Genomic DNA, 14,490 nt, shown 5'->3' with positions numbered 1-14,490 from the left:
CCTTATGGGGATTCCCTTGTGTGTTATTTGTTTTTTTTCCCTTGCTGCCTTTAATATGTTTTCCTTATATTTAATTTTTGACAGTTTGATTAATATGTGTCTTGGCGTGTTCCTCCTTGGGTTTATCCTGTATGGGACTCTCTGTGCTTCCAGGACTTGATTAACTATTTCCTTTCCCATATTAGGGAAGTTTTCAACTATAATCTCTTCAAAAATTTTCTCAGTCCCTTTCTTTTTCTCTTCTTCTTCTGGTACCCCTATAATTCGAATGTTGGCACGTTTAATGTTGTCCCAGAGGTCCCTGAGACTGTCCTCAGTTCTCTTCATTCTTTTTTCTTTATCCTGCTCTGTCGTAGTTATTTCCACCATTTTATCTTCCAGGTCACTTATCCTTTCTTCTGCCTCAGTTATTCTACTATTGATCCCATCTAGAGTATTTTTAATTTCATTTATTGTGTTTTCCATCATTGCTTGGTTCCTCTTTAGTTCTTCTACATCCTTGTTAAATGTTTCTTGCATTTTGTCTATTCTATTTCCAAGATTTTGGATCATCCTTACTATCATTATTCTGAATTCTTTTTCAGGTAGACTACCTATTTCCTCTTCATTTGTTAAGTCCAGTGTGTTTTGAGCCTGCTCCTTCATCTGCTGTGTGTTTTTCTGTCGTCTCATTTTGCCTATCTTACTGTGTTTGGGGTCTCCTTTTCACAGGCTGCAGGTTCGTAGTTCCCGTTGTTTTTGGTATCTGTCCCCAGCGGCTAAGGTTGGTTCAGTGGGTTGTGTAGGCTTCCTGGTGGAGGGAACTAGTGCCTGAGTTCTGGTGGATGAGGCTAGATCTTGTCTTTCTGGTGGGCACGTCCACGTCTGGTGGTGTATTTTGTGGTGTCTGTGGCCTTATTATGATTTTAGGCAGCCTCTCTGCCAATGGATGGGGTTGTGTTCCTGTCTAGCTAGTTGTTTGGCATAGGATGTCCAGCACTGTAGCTTGCTGGTCGTTGAGTGAAGCTGGGTCTTGATGTTGAGATGGAGATCTCTGGGAGATTTTTGCCGTTTGGTATTACGTGGAGCTGGGAGGTCTCTTGTGGACCAGTGTTCTGAAGTTGGCTCTCCCACCTCAGAGGCACGGCCCTGATGCCTGGCTGGAGCACCAAGAGCCTTGCGTCCACACGGCTCAGAGTAAAAGGGAGAAAAAATAGAAAGAAAGAAAGAAAGAGGCTATAATATAGTGAAGTAAAATAAAGCTATTGTAAAGCAAAGCTATACAGACAAAATCTCACCCAGAAGCATATACATATACACTCACTAAAAAAAGGAAAAGGGGAAAAATTAATATCTCCTGCTCCCAGAGTCCACCTCCTGAATTTGGGATGATTCGTTGTCTATTCAGGTATTCCACAGATGCAGGTACATCAAGTTGTCTGTGGAGCTTTAATCCGCTGCTCCCGAGGCTGCTGGGAGAGATTTCCCCTTCTCTTCCCTGTTCGCACAGCTCCTGGGGTTCAGCTTTGGATTTGGACCCTCCTCTGCGTGTAGGTCGCCTGAGGGCGTCTGTTCCCCGCCCAGGCAGGACGGGGTTAAAGGAGCAGCTGCTTCGGGGGCTCTGGCTCACCCAGGCCGCGGGGAGGGAGGGGTACAGAGGAGGCGGGGCGAGCCTGCGGCGTCAGAGGCCGGCGTGACGTTGCACCAGCCTGAGGCGCGCAGTGCGTTCTCCCGGGGATGTTGTCCCCGGATCCCGGGACCCTGGCAGTGGCGGGCTGCACAGGCTCCCGGGAGGGGAGGTGTGGAGAGTGACCTGTGCTCACACACAGGCTTTTTGGAGGCGGCAGCAGCAGCCCCAGCGTCTCACGCCCGTCTCTGGGGTCCGTGTTGATCGCCGTGGCTTGCGCCCTTCTCTGGAGTTCGTTTAGGCGGCGCTCTGAATCCCCTCTCCTTGCGCGCAGCGAAACAAAGAGGCAAGAAAAAGTCTCTTGCCTCTTCGGCAGCTGCAGACCTTTTCCCGGTCTCCCTCCCGGCTAGCTGTGGTGCGCCAACCCCTTCAGGCTGTGTTCACGCCGCCAGCCCCAGTCCTCTCCCTGCGATCCGACCGCAGCCCGAGCCTCAGCTCCCAGCCCCGCCCGCCCTGGCGGGGGAGCAGACAAGCCTCTCGGGCTGGTGAGCGCCGCTCGGCGCCGAGCCTCTGTGCGGGAGTCTCTCCGATTTTCCCTCTGCGCCCCTGTTGCTGTGGGATCCGCGCTGATAGCCGCGGCTCGCGCCCTTCTCTGGAGTTCGTTTAGGCGGCGCTCTGAATCCCCTCTCCTTGCCCGCCGCGAAACAAAGAGGCACGAAAAAGACTCTTGCCTCTTCGGCAGCCGCAGACTTTTTCCCGGACTCCCTCCGGGCTAGCTGTGGTGCGCTAACCCCTTCAGGCTGTGTTCACGCCGCCAGTCCCAGTCCTCTCCCTGCGATCCGACCGAAGCCGGAGCCTCAGCTCCCAGCCCCGCCCGCCCCGGCGGCTAAGCAGACAAGCCTCTCGGGCTGGTGAGTGCTGCTCGGCGCCGAGCCTCTGTGCGGGAACCTCTCCGCTTTGCCCTCCGCACCTCTGTGGCTGCGCTCTCCTCCGTGGCTCTGAAGCTTCCCCCCTCCGCCCCCCACAGTCTCCGCCCGCGAAGGGGCTCCTAGTGCGTGGAAACCTTTCCTCCTTCACGGCTCCCTCCCACTGGTGCAGGTGCTGTCCCTATTCTTTTGTCTCTGTTATTTCTTTTTTCTTTTGCCCTACCCAAGTACGGGGGGAGTTTCTTGCCTTTTTGGAGGTCGGACGTTTTCTGCCAGCGTTCAGTGGGTGTTCTGTAGGAGCAGTTCCACGTGTAGGTGTATTTCTACTGTATCTGTGGGAAGGAATGTGATCTCCGCGTCTTACTCTTCCGCCATCTTCCCTCCCTTCCCCCCAGCTCTTTCTTAACAGTATTCACAGCTGCTTAGAAGATGTGCCAATCTAATTGTTTTTGCTGCTTATTATGAACATGTCGCTTCTTTTCTCAAGGAACTATACTTGTTACCTGTTAGCATGAGGATTTGATTTAAGCTGTTCATTTTTTATACTCAAAATGAACTACTCAGTTGTCATTATTTAATCTCTTGCTGCCCTTAGAAGGGAATAAGAAGTTTTCGTCTGTTAATTATTCACATCACACTTTACTACAGCATTTCCTAACCATTGTCTTTTTGTTGTGCTATTTGGACTTTGCAAATGTGCTGCACAACTGTTTCTCAGTGGGCTTTTTCTCAACAGAGGGTAGAGTTGATTTCAGTTAAGCACATTGCATCAGTCATTAGAAAGTAGATTTCATTGTATTTTCTCTGTTTCAAATACAAGGGTTATATTGGTTGTACAATTTGTGATAAACTGGTGTTTGTATGGACATTTTCAGTTATATTTTCCTTGTCAAATCTTGATTTTTAGTAGATAGGTAAAGTTTTAGATGAGTTCATCTTCGTACTTACATCCTGGACACTTACTAAGAGTTAGTGAAATATATAAATTCATTACTTTATTTCACCTTTGCCATTATGTGAGCTTTTATAGAAAATATGCACAAACTATTTAAGAAGTATACAGAAAAAGTAAGCAAAAGCTCTACTGCATTTAAGTGCAAAGTGGATGTGTTTGGTTTTGATATACAGTTTGAGATTTATAGCACAGAGGAAAAAAATTAGTTTGGAGCTCAGGATAAGGTCGGGACTAGAAATCCATGTTTAGGATTTGCCTATAAAAAATGAAAAGATGCTCAACATTGCTAATTATTAGAGTAATGCAAATCAGAACAACAATGAGGTATCACCTCACACCGGTCAGAATGGCCATCATCAAAAAGTCTACAAATAATAAATGCTGGGGAAGGTGTAGAGAAAAGGGAACCCCCCTACACTGTTGGTAGGAATGTAAATTGATGCAGCCACTGTGGAAAACAGTATGGAGGTTCCTAAAAAAACTAAAAATAATTACCATATGATCCAGCAATCCCACTCCTGGGCATATATCTGAAAAGATGAAAGCTCTAATTTGAAAAGATACACATACCCCAATGTTCATAGCAGCACTATTTATAATAGCCAGGATATGGAAGCAACCTAAGTGTCCATCAACAGATGAATGGATAAAGAAGATGTGATATATATATATGTATACACACACACACACACACACACACACACAATGGAATATTACTCAGCCATAAAAAAGAATGAAATAATGCCATTTTGCAGCAACACGGATGGACCTAGAGATTATCATACTAAGTAAAGTAAGTAGGACAAAGACAAATGTCATATGATATCACTTATATGTGGAATTTAAAAAATTATACAAATGAACTTATTTATAAAATAGAAATACACTCACAGACATAGAAAACAAATTTATGATTACCAAAGTGGAAAGGGAGGTGGGAATGAGGGATAAATTAGGAGTTTGGGATTAACAGGTACACATTACTATATATAAGATAAATAAACAACAAGGACCTACTGTATAGCACAGGGAACTATATTCAATATCTTACAATAACCTATAATGGAAAAGAATCTGAAAAAGAACATATATATATATATGTAAATACATATATATATCTGAATCACTTTGCTGTATACATGAAATTAACACAACAGTGTAAATCAACTGTAATTCAATAAAAAAATAGAATAATAATCAAAGCCATGATTTTGACTAATGTTTGTATCATGTTCATAGGTACAGAGCTTACCTTAGCCTCCAACCCCCAACAAATTATTCTAGGCATTAAAAATAAGAGGTGAAGTTCTAACAAAGTAATAGATTTAATGTTATATTCCTATTGTCATAGGTCCTTGCTTTGGCCATAGCTGAAGGAATGAAATTGAATTATTTGGGACTTACTACAGCCAGGTGGCCCATGAAGTTTATCCTTGGTTCAGTTTATGGTAGTCATATAGATGTGACTTTGCTTAGTTTACAACATTCCACTCAGGTTTATACTATGTTGATTATTTAGAAATACATCTGTTGGATTCAGAATTCCAGAGAGCCAAAAGCACATCATGATCTTTGAAATATATATTTTTTTCCTTCTATTCATCATCTTATTATTGTGATTTGAAAATCATCTGAGTTTTCTTATTTTATGTTCACAAATGCCCTGGGAGTGAAGTATTGTAGAATATATATTATTAAGCACTTTTGATGTATGCAGAAATAGACACTCAGAAACATAAAATGACATGGCAAGATGACCCAGTTTATAAGTGACAGAGTCGGAGCTTGAATTCAGGGATTCTGCGCTCAGGATTTATATTTATGCAAACAAGAGTTTATTATGCATCATACTGAGAGATGTAGTCAGTCGTATTAGTTGACAATTGAAGGTTTTCATTAATATATATTTTTAAAAACATGTATTTCAAGATATCAATCTGTTTTATAGCTGAGAAAGTTACGGCAGAAAAAGTGTCTGAGTAGCTCGGGGTCAATGTATTCAGAGGGAGTAGTTGTCGGCACACTAAAATTTTTACTTTTAGGCCACAGAGAATGATGAAGATTGTGTTTTTGAACCTAGAAATACGCTATACATTGTAGTTCATTATAAAACGGATGTTAGCCCAAGTTGAAAGGGAAATTTATGTATGGAAGCATTCTTTTTATTTTTAAAAATGCTTATCAATCTTTAATAAAACATAATAAGTAAAATTGTAATAGTGCAATTAGCTGTATTTTTATATCTTAAATGTTGCAAAAATAAAAATATCAAGTTCGTTAGGTTATCAAACATAACATTTTAAAAACATGTCATGCGATCCAAAGTCCCAAAGAGACTTTAAATTGGGGTTCATAGTAAAGTGTGCCATTTGGTTATAGAGAAATTAAACAAAGAAATCAATTGTCATTATTAGTGCAGGACTTACTCTAAATTAATGGTGTATGCTGTTAATGAACTATTGCTGCAAAACTAATAGAGCCGGAGAAGGAAGTGCTATTTCCAGCACTGTACATATTCTCCTAACATAATCAAGTAGTCCAGTACCCAACTATGAAAGTTGTATTGATTTGGGCAGTTTTTAAAAACAGTTAGTAAAAAAGGCAGTGTCTTCCATGGGGGAAAATGATGTGATTAACAAAAGACATTTTATTTTCAATTTTCAAAATATATATCTCAGCCTGCAGAGAGCATGAAAAATACATCTTAACATAACTGGCTCAGGAAAGCAGCCAAGGAAAAACTTTATATGCAGGTAGCAAAATAAACATGATAATTATTTGTTCTGTAGAATACATTCTTCAAAACTTCACTGGGATTTTAAAACTCTCAATTACCTTTATCTAATTTTGGTAAATGGCACACATTTGTCACTGAAATTGTTTTCAATATTTAATTATAAATGAAGATCATTCATTTTTTTAAAAGAATACTCCCTTTTGAACCAATGGCATGCATTTCAAGGGATAATATTCAGGAGAAGGTTCTAGTATAAGTAGAAGCTGTGGCTTCCCTCATTTAATTAATAGTGATTTTATCTACATCTTTTCTCTTTATGTTGGTAGGTAAAGCAGAGAGTCCTTGTCTTTTCTCAAGTATGTTTGTACTTGGTTGTGGTGTTGGCAGTGGTGGCGGAGAGGGTCCTGGGTTTTTGACCCACATGGGGGAGCTTGACGCTGCCTAAAGTAGGTAACCAAGTATAACTTTTATGACTCTTGAAGTTGATCCAAGGTATCATCCTCTCTTCTTCCCCTGAAAAAAACCCCAACATCAAACCTTCCAGTCAGGAACACGACAAGCTGTTTTCACGCTGTTTAAACACAGAGGGAGTAACCGTAAATAATTTTCTAGGAAGGATTGAATTTTTAGAAGTATCTATTCATACCGACTCTAAAACTAAATTTTTCAGAAAGGAAAAAAATTGGAATTTCTGAGGGAAATTAACCCAGTGGGTCTTGATCTTACCAGACACAACACTCTGTTAAAAAAAAAAAAATTGAGGAATGCCTCTTAACTATCCTGCAGTGAAAAGCATACATAATATAAGCTACCCACACACCCCATTAAAATATTGATAAAAACATCTTGATTACAATAGAAAGGAGGAATTGTGGAAAGCAATTTATAGTCAAATATTTTAATATATATGTAAATGCATATGTATCTTTATACCCGAAGATCTGTTGAAGTAGTGGGATCCTCACACCCACGTGTAGAATCACTATGACTATGTGAGCTGTGCACGTGGACTGCTATGGCAACACCAGTACCACAACACAATTTTCTGAATTGGTGGGCCATTCCTGGTAAACTTGCAGACAAAACAAAGTACAATTGTCCTTTACTTTACACGGGAGCTGTATTTTTGGAAAAATCATTGCATACTAAAACTCTGCATAAATAATTTGCTTTTATAGGTAAAACACGGTTGGTATCCAGGTTCAGAAAATTATAAACAAGGTTTTTACCTATGTGACATTTCAAACTTGTATGGGGACATGGGACAAGACTTGATTATGCAATATCCTCCATAATGTTGCAGGATGTCAAGCTTCCCCAGCCCCTGGCTTCCAAAAAATTCTGGTACCATCTGCCATCATGGAGCAAACAAAAAGTGCCCTTACATGTTTGCTCAATTTGAGAGAACATTTTCTTTTTTGTTAAATTGTAGATTCTGATATGCCTTTTTCTATTAGTTATTAAGACATTGTTGTTGCTGGAACATTCATGGTATTTTGATCCAGACTTTACATGTAAGGAAAATTAAGGCCAGAGGGAGTAATTATGCATTTTCAAAATATTAAAGCAGAACATTTAGCAAAATGATATCAAAGCACCAACCACATATCTACCAAAATAGCTATCTGGCAGAGTAAGTGAAGAATTATAAAGAAACAGATCAGGCAACACAACACTCCAGCAATAATTTTCACTTTTCAACCATGTGTTTTGGCAACATATGTTGGCCTAGTAATACGCCCAAAGCAGCACAGGGCTGGATCCAGTCCCAGCTCTGTCATAGATTAGTTATGGTACTTGGATAAGTCACTTACCCCCTGTCTGTGTACTTTTCTCCTCTACAAAATGGAATAATGCTCACTGCATCTACCTCACTATTAGGACACAGTAGTACCTCATGTGAAAATATAATATTTAGTACTGACAGTCCAGAATGCATCTTGTTAAGTGTCCATTTAGTATGTGATCTATTTATCTTTATTGCCATTCTGGTTTGCAATATGTATTGCAGGCTTTATACAGCTGAAAGAAATGAAACAGTGAAGGATGTTTGAACTTATGCTATAAAATGATCTACCTACAGGTTAGTAAGTAGTTAACCTGAGAAGTCTATATACAGTATGTGGATATATATGTAAATATCTGTAAATATATTGGACACACAAAGTTTTTCAGCTCCTTGGTTTTCAAAGTACAGTTTGGGCACTCCTCTGGGTCCCTGTCACTCTTTCAAGATGTCTGCAAGGTCTAACGTTTCTCATAATAGTACTAAGTCCTGGTTTGCCTTTTCGCTCCTTCTCTGGGAGTGGACAATAGCATTTTCCAGACGCCTAATGACATTGTAGGGGTTTGGATGTAGAAGCAGATGGGAGGCTCTACCTGTCTTCTGTTCAGCGCCATGAGCTGCAAAATGTAATGTCACTCTTCTCACTAAATTTATACATATATCTGAAAAAATATCTTACTTTAAATTTCTAATGCAATAAACATCAGTAAGTACAACCCCACATTCTTGGAGTCTTTTATCCTCTTAATTTTTAAGAGGTGAGGTGTTCCTGAGACTCAGAAGTTTGAGAACCACTAATATAGATTATACTCAAATTCTCTCGTCATGAAAGAACTGGCAGAACTGGATTGTCTACGGGAAGTGTCTGTTTCCTGGTCCTGTTTGAAGGTTCATCATCATAGTCCTCATTCTGCAATCTCTTTAGGTTCTTTGTGAATCATTTTGATCTGTGTGGGAACAGATGCTTTTTTATAACAGAATTGTTATAGCAAATGCAAAAATACTCCAGCCCTCTATCTGTAAATGCTATCTTCTCAGGTGGCAATCTGCATTCCTCTGGTCTACATAATCTGCAAAATGCCCAAACTTGCCTCCTCTTCATCCACACTGATGTAACACACAGCTCATGCTGCCTCCTTAAGAGTTACAGTGAAGCAGTGGATGGATTTTATCATCATTGACTTTTTGGCAGAAAAAAAAGTCACGTCTATGAACTGCAGTAATGGCACCGTTCTGCAGAAATAATTGAGTTTGTGGGCTTCTTGTATGTGGGTCCCTGCCACATTCCTGGTTGCTGCAAACTAGCGACTGAGCATTTCACTCTGTGACCACGTTGCACAGTCTATAAAGTCTAGTATGAAATGTGTAAAGCACCTGATGAATACAAAGATAGCTTATAAATCAGGTTTCTTTTATTTTTCCTTTTTATTCAAATATTTTTCTTTTCTTTAAACAGGGTTAGTTTTGAAAGGTAGATTGCTTTGTTATGTTTTAATCAAGTCCCTAGGTAGCTGCTATATATTTGCAGTAATATTAATATGTACCTACTGCACAGCTGATAGTATTCTCTGCAATGGATCTAATCCTACTTTTAAGCAAACAGAACTGTATTGGCCAGATTGTGTAATAGTTTTTTCCCACATAATTTTTTTGTTTTTGTTTTTTTGGTACTGTCACGTTAGGAGGTGCTGACATTTTTTATAAATTATTTTGCCCAATAAAGGAGGATCTTGTCAGTTCCCAATTTATGAATGGTTTACATATACAAAGAGATAGCAGAGACCCCAAATGGAAGACCCGACCCAGGTCTCTGTGGAGGGGGCCCCTCGTGCCCCCGCTACCGCCAGCTGAGGATGCTTAAACAAGGAATAACCAGAACATTTCCTACTTGCTGTTTCAGAGAGACCTAGGGCCCTGTAGAGCCCTGATCAGAGGTTCTGAAATCTCATAAGTCAAGGGAACCCTGCACACTATGGTCCGCACTTAGAGATTCACAGAGGATGTCCCACATTAAAAATCCTAAAAATCCCAGAGGACAGAACCCTGCTTCACTATGTTTAATCCAACACTTCTTCAACTTCATCAGCCACAAAAAGCTTTTATGAAAGAATGTGTTTAAACAAATCCTAGGATACTTCTGTATGGCAGGACATCATTTGGAAAATAAGGACTAAGACGAAATCCAGCTCTTAAGTAGTTATGGAGAATTACCATATTTTTGTTGCCCATAAGTGTCCACCTTGCCTTCTTCTTCCTACCAGACTTGTTCCAGGTACCACCAAGCAGAGATTGATCTTGTAGCCATAGCCAGAGGATAGCGTGAATTTTCTGACAGGAGCTATGATATCCACATGTGTATGCCTGGCTGAACTAGTTAGCACAGTACTATACGGCAAATATGTGATGCATTTTATGGACTGCTACAGAAGAGCTTGTTCTGAATTGTAAATATCTACTTAATATTAAATGCTTAAAAGATAACTAGTTAGCATATTGGAAACTGGTGGTATTAAACTTTTACCTTAATGTTTGGAGAGTCAATATAACTTCAATGTGTTATTTAAGAGCAAAGGAAATATTTTAGCAGAAGAAAGGGGCAATTTAGGATGAGAAGAAAAATGAAGCTTTTTAGTCCAATGCACTATTGAATTTGGGTCACAAATGGCAAGCTTCCTTATATATGTCCTGCAGAGGGGCCAATCATCATCCACAAATATTTCTTAAAAAAATATCTGGCTATGTAACACTAAATTCATTTTTCAGAGGCAAGACTGTATGATGGAATATATCCATGTGAATGTATTGTACAAAGCTTGTAGGACCTAGGAAAATATACATTCATCCATTGTTAGTTTTCTCTTCCAAATCTCCCACTACCAGAATTGTAACTTTAGAGCAATTAAATGCCAAGAGAATAGCTCTGTGAAAATGCTGACTCATTATAAAACTGATGTTACATCTTAAATATATCTGAGCTGCGAAACCTCCCCTGGAATTCAGCTAACATGTTAACTGAAAGAAAGGGTACTCCAAAATTAACTTCAAAAATATACTTAAAAAATCTTTTGGAGGCTTGTCTATCCAAGCGGCTCCAGGGAATTAACTTATCCCAAATAATTCAGCTATCTTAGTGATCTCTTCTTAAGCAGTCTTATCAATTACGTGAAACTGTAGTGTAATTTTTATATAATTTTTATATAAAACCAATTTCACAATTTTTCAAAGTTTGTTATCATTGGGCAAAAGTTCTAAGGATCTAAGGTCCCTGGGAGAGGAAAAAAACAACAACAACAACCTCAGTATAGTGCATTAAAAATATGAACCACCTAATCCTCATATTAGGGCAGGAAATTTAGCAGTTTGGAGTAGTTGAGATTGGTTACTTCTCTCCCTGGATGGGATTGGTGCTTTCCCTCTGTGTGCTCAACTTTAAAAGGGACATCCTAATTTTATTTTAGCCAATTGGAAAAATAATTAAGAAAAAAATGAATCACTTAGCAAAAAACAAAAAAAGGTAGTGTTTTATACTTTTTAATCCTCTTTTTTTCTCTCTTTCTTTTTCCATTCTTTTCTTTCTTTTCCTTAGCGGTAGGTTTAAAGATATTTACTCTGGGAATTCTGATAGCATTAATTTTCAGCACCATATAACCAACTGATTTATAATAAATATTTGCTAATGATAACATTTTAAAGTACTTTCTTTATTGAGAAAATTAGTACTGCCAGTACTAGGGAACTACTTTCAGCATACATTTTCACAGTTGTTCATTTGTTTAATTTCTTTGACAAGTTGTAGTTCCCTGTTAATTGGATATAAGCACTTAATGGACATACAACCAGATTACCTGAACCAAATTCTTATTATCCAGTATTATCCAGGGAGCATCATAGAAATGCTGTTCCTGGCTCTGCAGTCTCACCACCTCAGAAATTCCATACATAAATGGTCTCCTGCTCTAACTCTTGATATAGGATAGGTTTGCAGTGAGCCTGTCTAAGTGCTTATTTCACTTATGTTTTCATTTTCAGAGGTACTACAAGGCTTTAATTCATTTATAATGGCTTAATCAGCTTCTTTTCAGGGAAAAATCCCCTTTTAGCTATGGAGTACCTGCATGAGTCCCACTGTTTTTTTTTTTTTTTTAGTAGGAACTCATTAGATATTTGGAAGGATGACTGCAAGAAAACAAGTAACTTTGCTTCATGGAAACATCTTGAAATACTTTACTATGCTTTTGGGTCATGAAAACTCCAACCATATTTTGTCAAACACTCGTTCTTCAACTTTGAAACCGATGTGGATAGCCAGGGAAAAGCAATCTGTATGTTTCTAATTAATTTACACTTAACTCATCAAAATGTTTTTTTCTAAGAGCTATTTGATGTGTAAGACCTCTTATGAGCCTTTCAAATATGGCTTCTAAGCATTTTTCCTTTGAACCAGAAAGTCACTTTTTTTTTCCCCCTGAAGCAAATGGAATTCAATTCTCAAAAGGCTTAGTTTGGTTCAAAAAATTGTCAGACTCACACAATCTGACAAAACATGTTCTCTCCCTTAAATGGATTAACTTATGCAGTAGGCACTAGGAATTAAAGGGCATTTCATATCATTAGGCAAAGATTCACTTAAAATGACCACAGTGTTAATGAAATTTTCATTTATTTAGCATTCCCTCAGATAAAATAACGTTAAATACACTCATGTGAATGGGCTTAGGTACTGCTGCAGGAAAATGCAAAGGAATTAAACATTTTTGTCTTAAAAGTTCACACTGGTCTTTGCAGCGTATGTGCAAAGGGTTTTAGGTATTATCTCCCTGTTTTCTCCCCTAAACTCAATGTTGTACACAGGAGGCTCATAGATTGGCATCATCCAATATTAGTTCTCTCACCTTTTATATCAGGATCCTAAAAGCAGTGATTACTACAGTAAAATACAATGACAGATCTGGAGCACAACCTTTGACAAATGTCCCAGGTGTGTCACATTTCATTATGTTTGCATAGTCCAAGTGTGTATGAGTATTATATTTTCATCTAAATTCCTTCCTTGATATTAGTCTTTCAAGTACATTTTTGCTTTCTAATAGCCACTTAGTTTGAAATATCCACATTGATTTTCAAATTCATTGTGTCATAATTGCCTGACTTACTTTTCACCTATTCATTGTAACAAAATTTTGTTAAAAGACCTCCTGTCAACCTACATATTACAGAAAAAACTCTTGGAGTTTCCTTTAACTATTTTCTCTGTCTCCAACATTGAAAAATCCTTAGATATGCCCTTGTGATTTCTTCTACTGTTTATACCCAAATTTCTCCTTCAATTCAGGCACACACTAATTCATCATCCCTTTCTAACTTCTGGTTAGTGATTACTTATTCAGATTTTTTAGCTTCTTGAAGGACAATTTTAGTTTGCAGATAAGAATTCATAGAGGATTTTGCATTATCAGCACTGAATTTCTTGGGTAGTTATATACTCTTATGATACTATAGCCAAACAGTTGATCCTATTGAGTGCCTATAAACCATCTAAATACTACATATTTGTATTGTCAGGCAGCTTTCTTTTAGTTTTCTTCCAGAACTATTTTGGTTGGAAATAACATGAAAACCAAGGCAGTTTGAACATAATATAAAGACAAATTCAAATCTCATAGAATTGAAAATGCTTTGGTATAGAAGCAGGTATTGTATAACTTCTGAAGGTTTTCAATATACTAGTTATAAGAGAACTTATTTCATAAGCTAAATTCCAAAATATTTTCTTAGAGGTAACATCTCTGATTTCAGTATACACACAGATATTTTAAAATGAAAAATCCACTGAGTTCATGATTGTCATTTTCACTGAAGCACTGGATGCTTGTTGCATCCATGTATTTCTCTGTGGGCAGATTCAGAGAGTTTGTGCAATACGTGTGCCCTGACTTCAGTGAGTTTATAACTGGGTTATAACCCATTCTCCAGAATTGCTATAAAGGGCTATCAGGACATATTTTTCAATTTTATCCTTTACTGTTCATTGCTTGGCCTCTGAAATGAAGTTTAAAAAGTCATTGCAAAACCCCTCAAAATAAGTCTACTTCTTTGAGTTAAGGGTGACCTTAACATATCTCTCAATGAAAGAGCTCATTCCAAGAGAGAGGACTTTTAAAGACATTATGACCATCCCCGCCCCGACTCCTGCCCCTTAGACTTTCATCTTTTGTTTTTAGGCAGCATCAAGACGAAGTGGCTCTGGAAGTTTTTGTAACAAGTCAGAAGGACATCTAAAAAGAGTACTACATGTATGTTTTGTAGCCTTATTCTCTGATAAGCCATAACAAACTTAAAGCATACTTTCCACTGGTGGCAAATTGCTATTGGGAACAACTCTAGTTCATTGTGGCTTAAAAACACAGCAGTTGAATCGATTCGCATATAGGCTAAAATTCAAATGATTGTCAAAGAACAAGGAGGTACTAAGTGATTACC

Source organism: Balaenoptera acutorostrata, chromosome 2, assembly GCF_949987535.1.
Source record: "Balaenoptera acutorostrata chromosome 2, mBalAcu1.1, whole genome shotgun sequence".
NCBI classification, from domain to species: domain Eukaryota; kingdom Metazoa; phylum Chordata; class Mammalia; order Artiodactyla; family Balaenopteridae; genus Balaenoptera; species Balaenoptera acutorostrata.
This window is presented reverse-complemented; position numbering follows the sequence as displayed.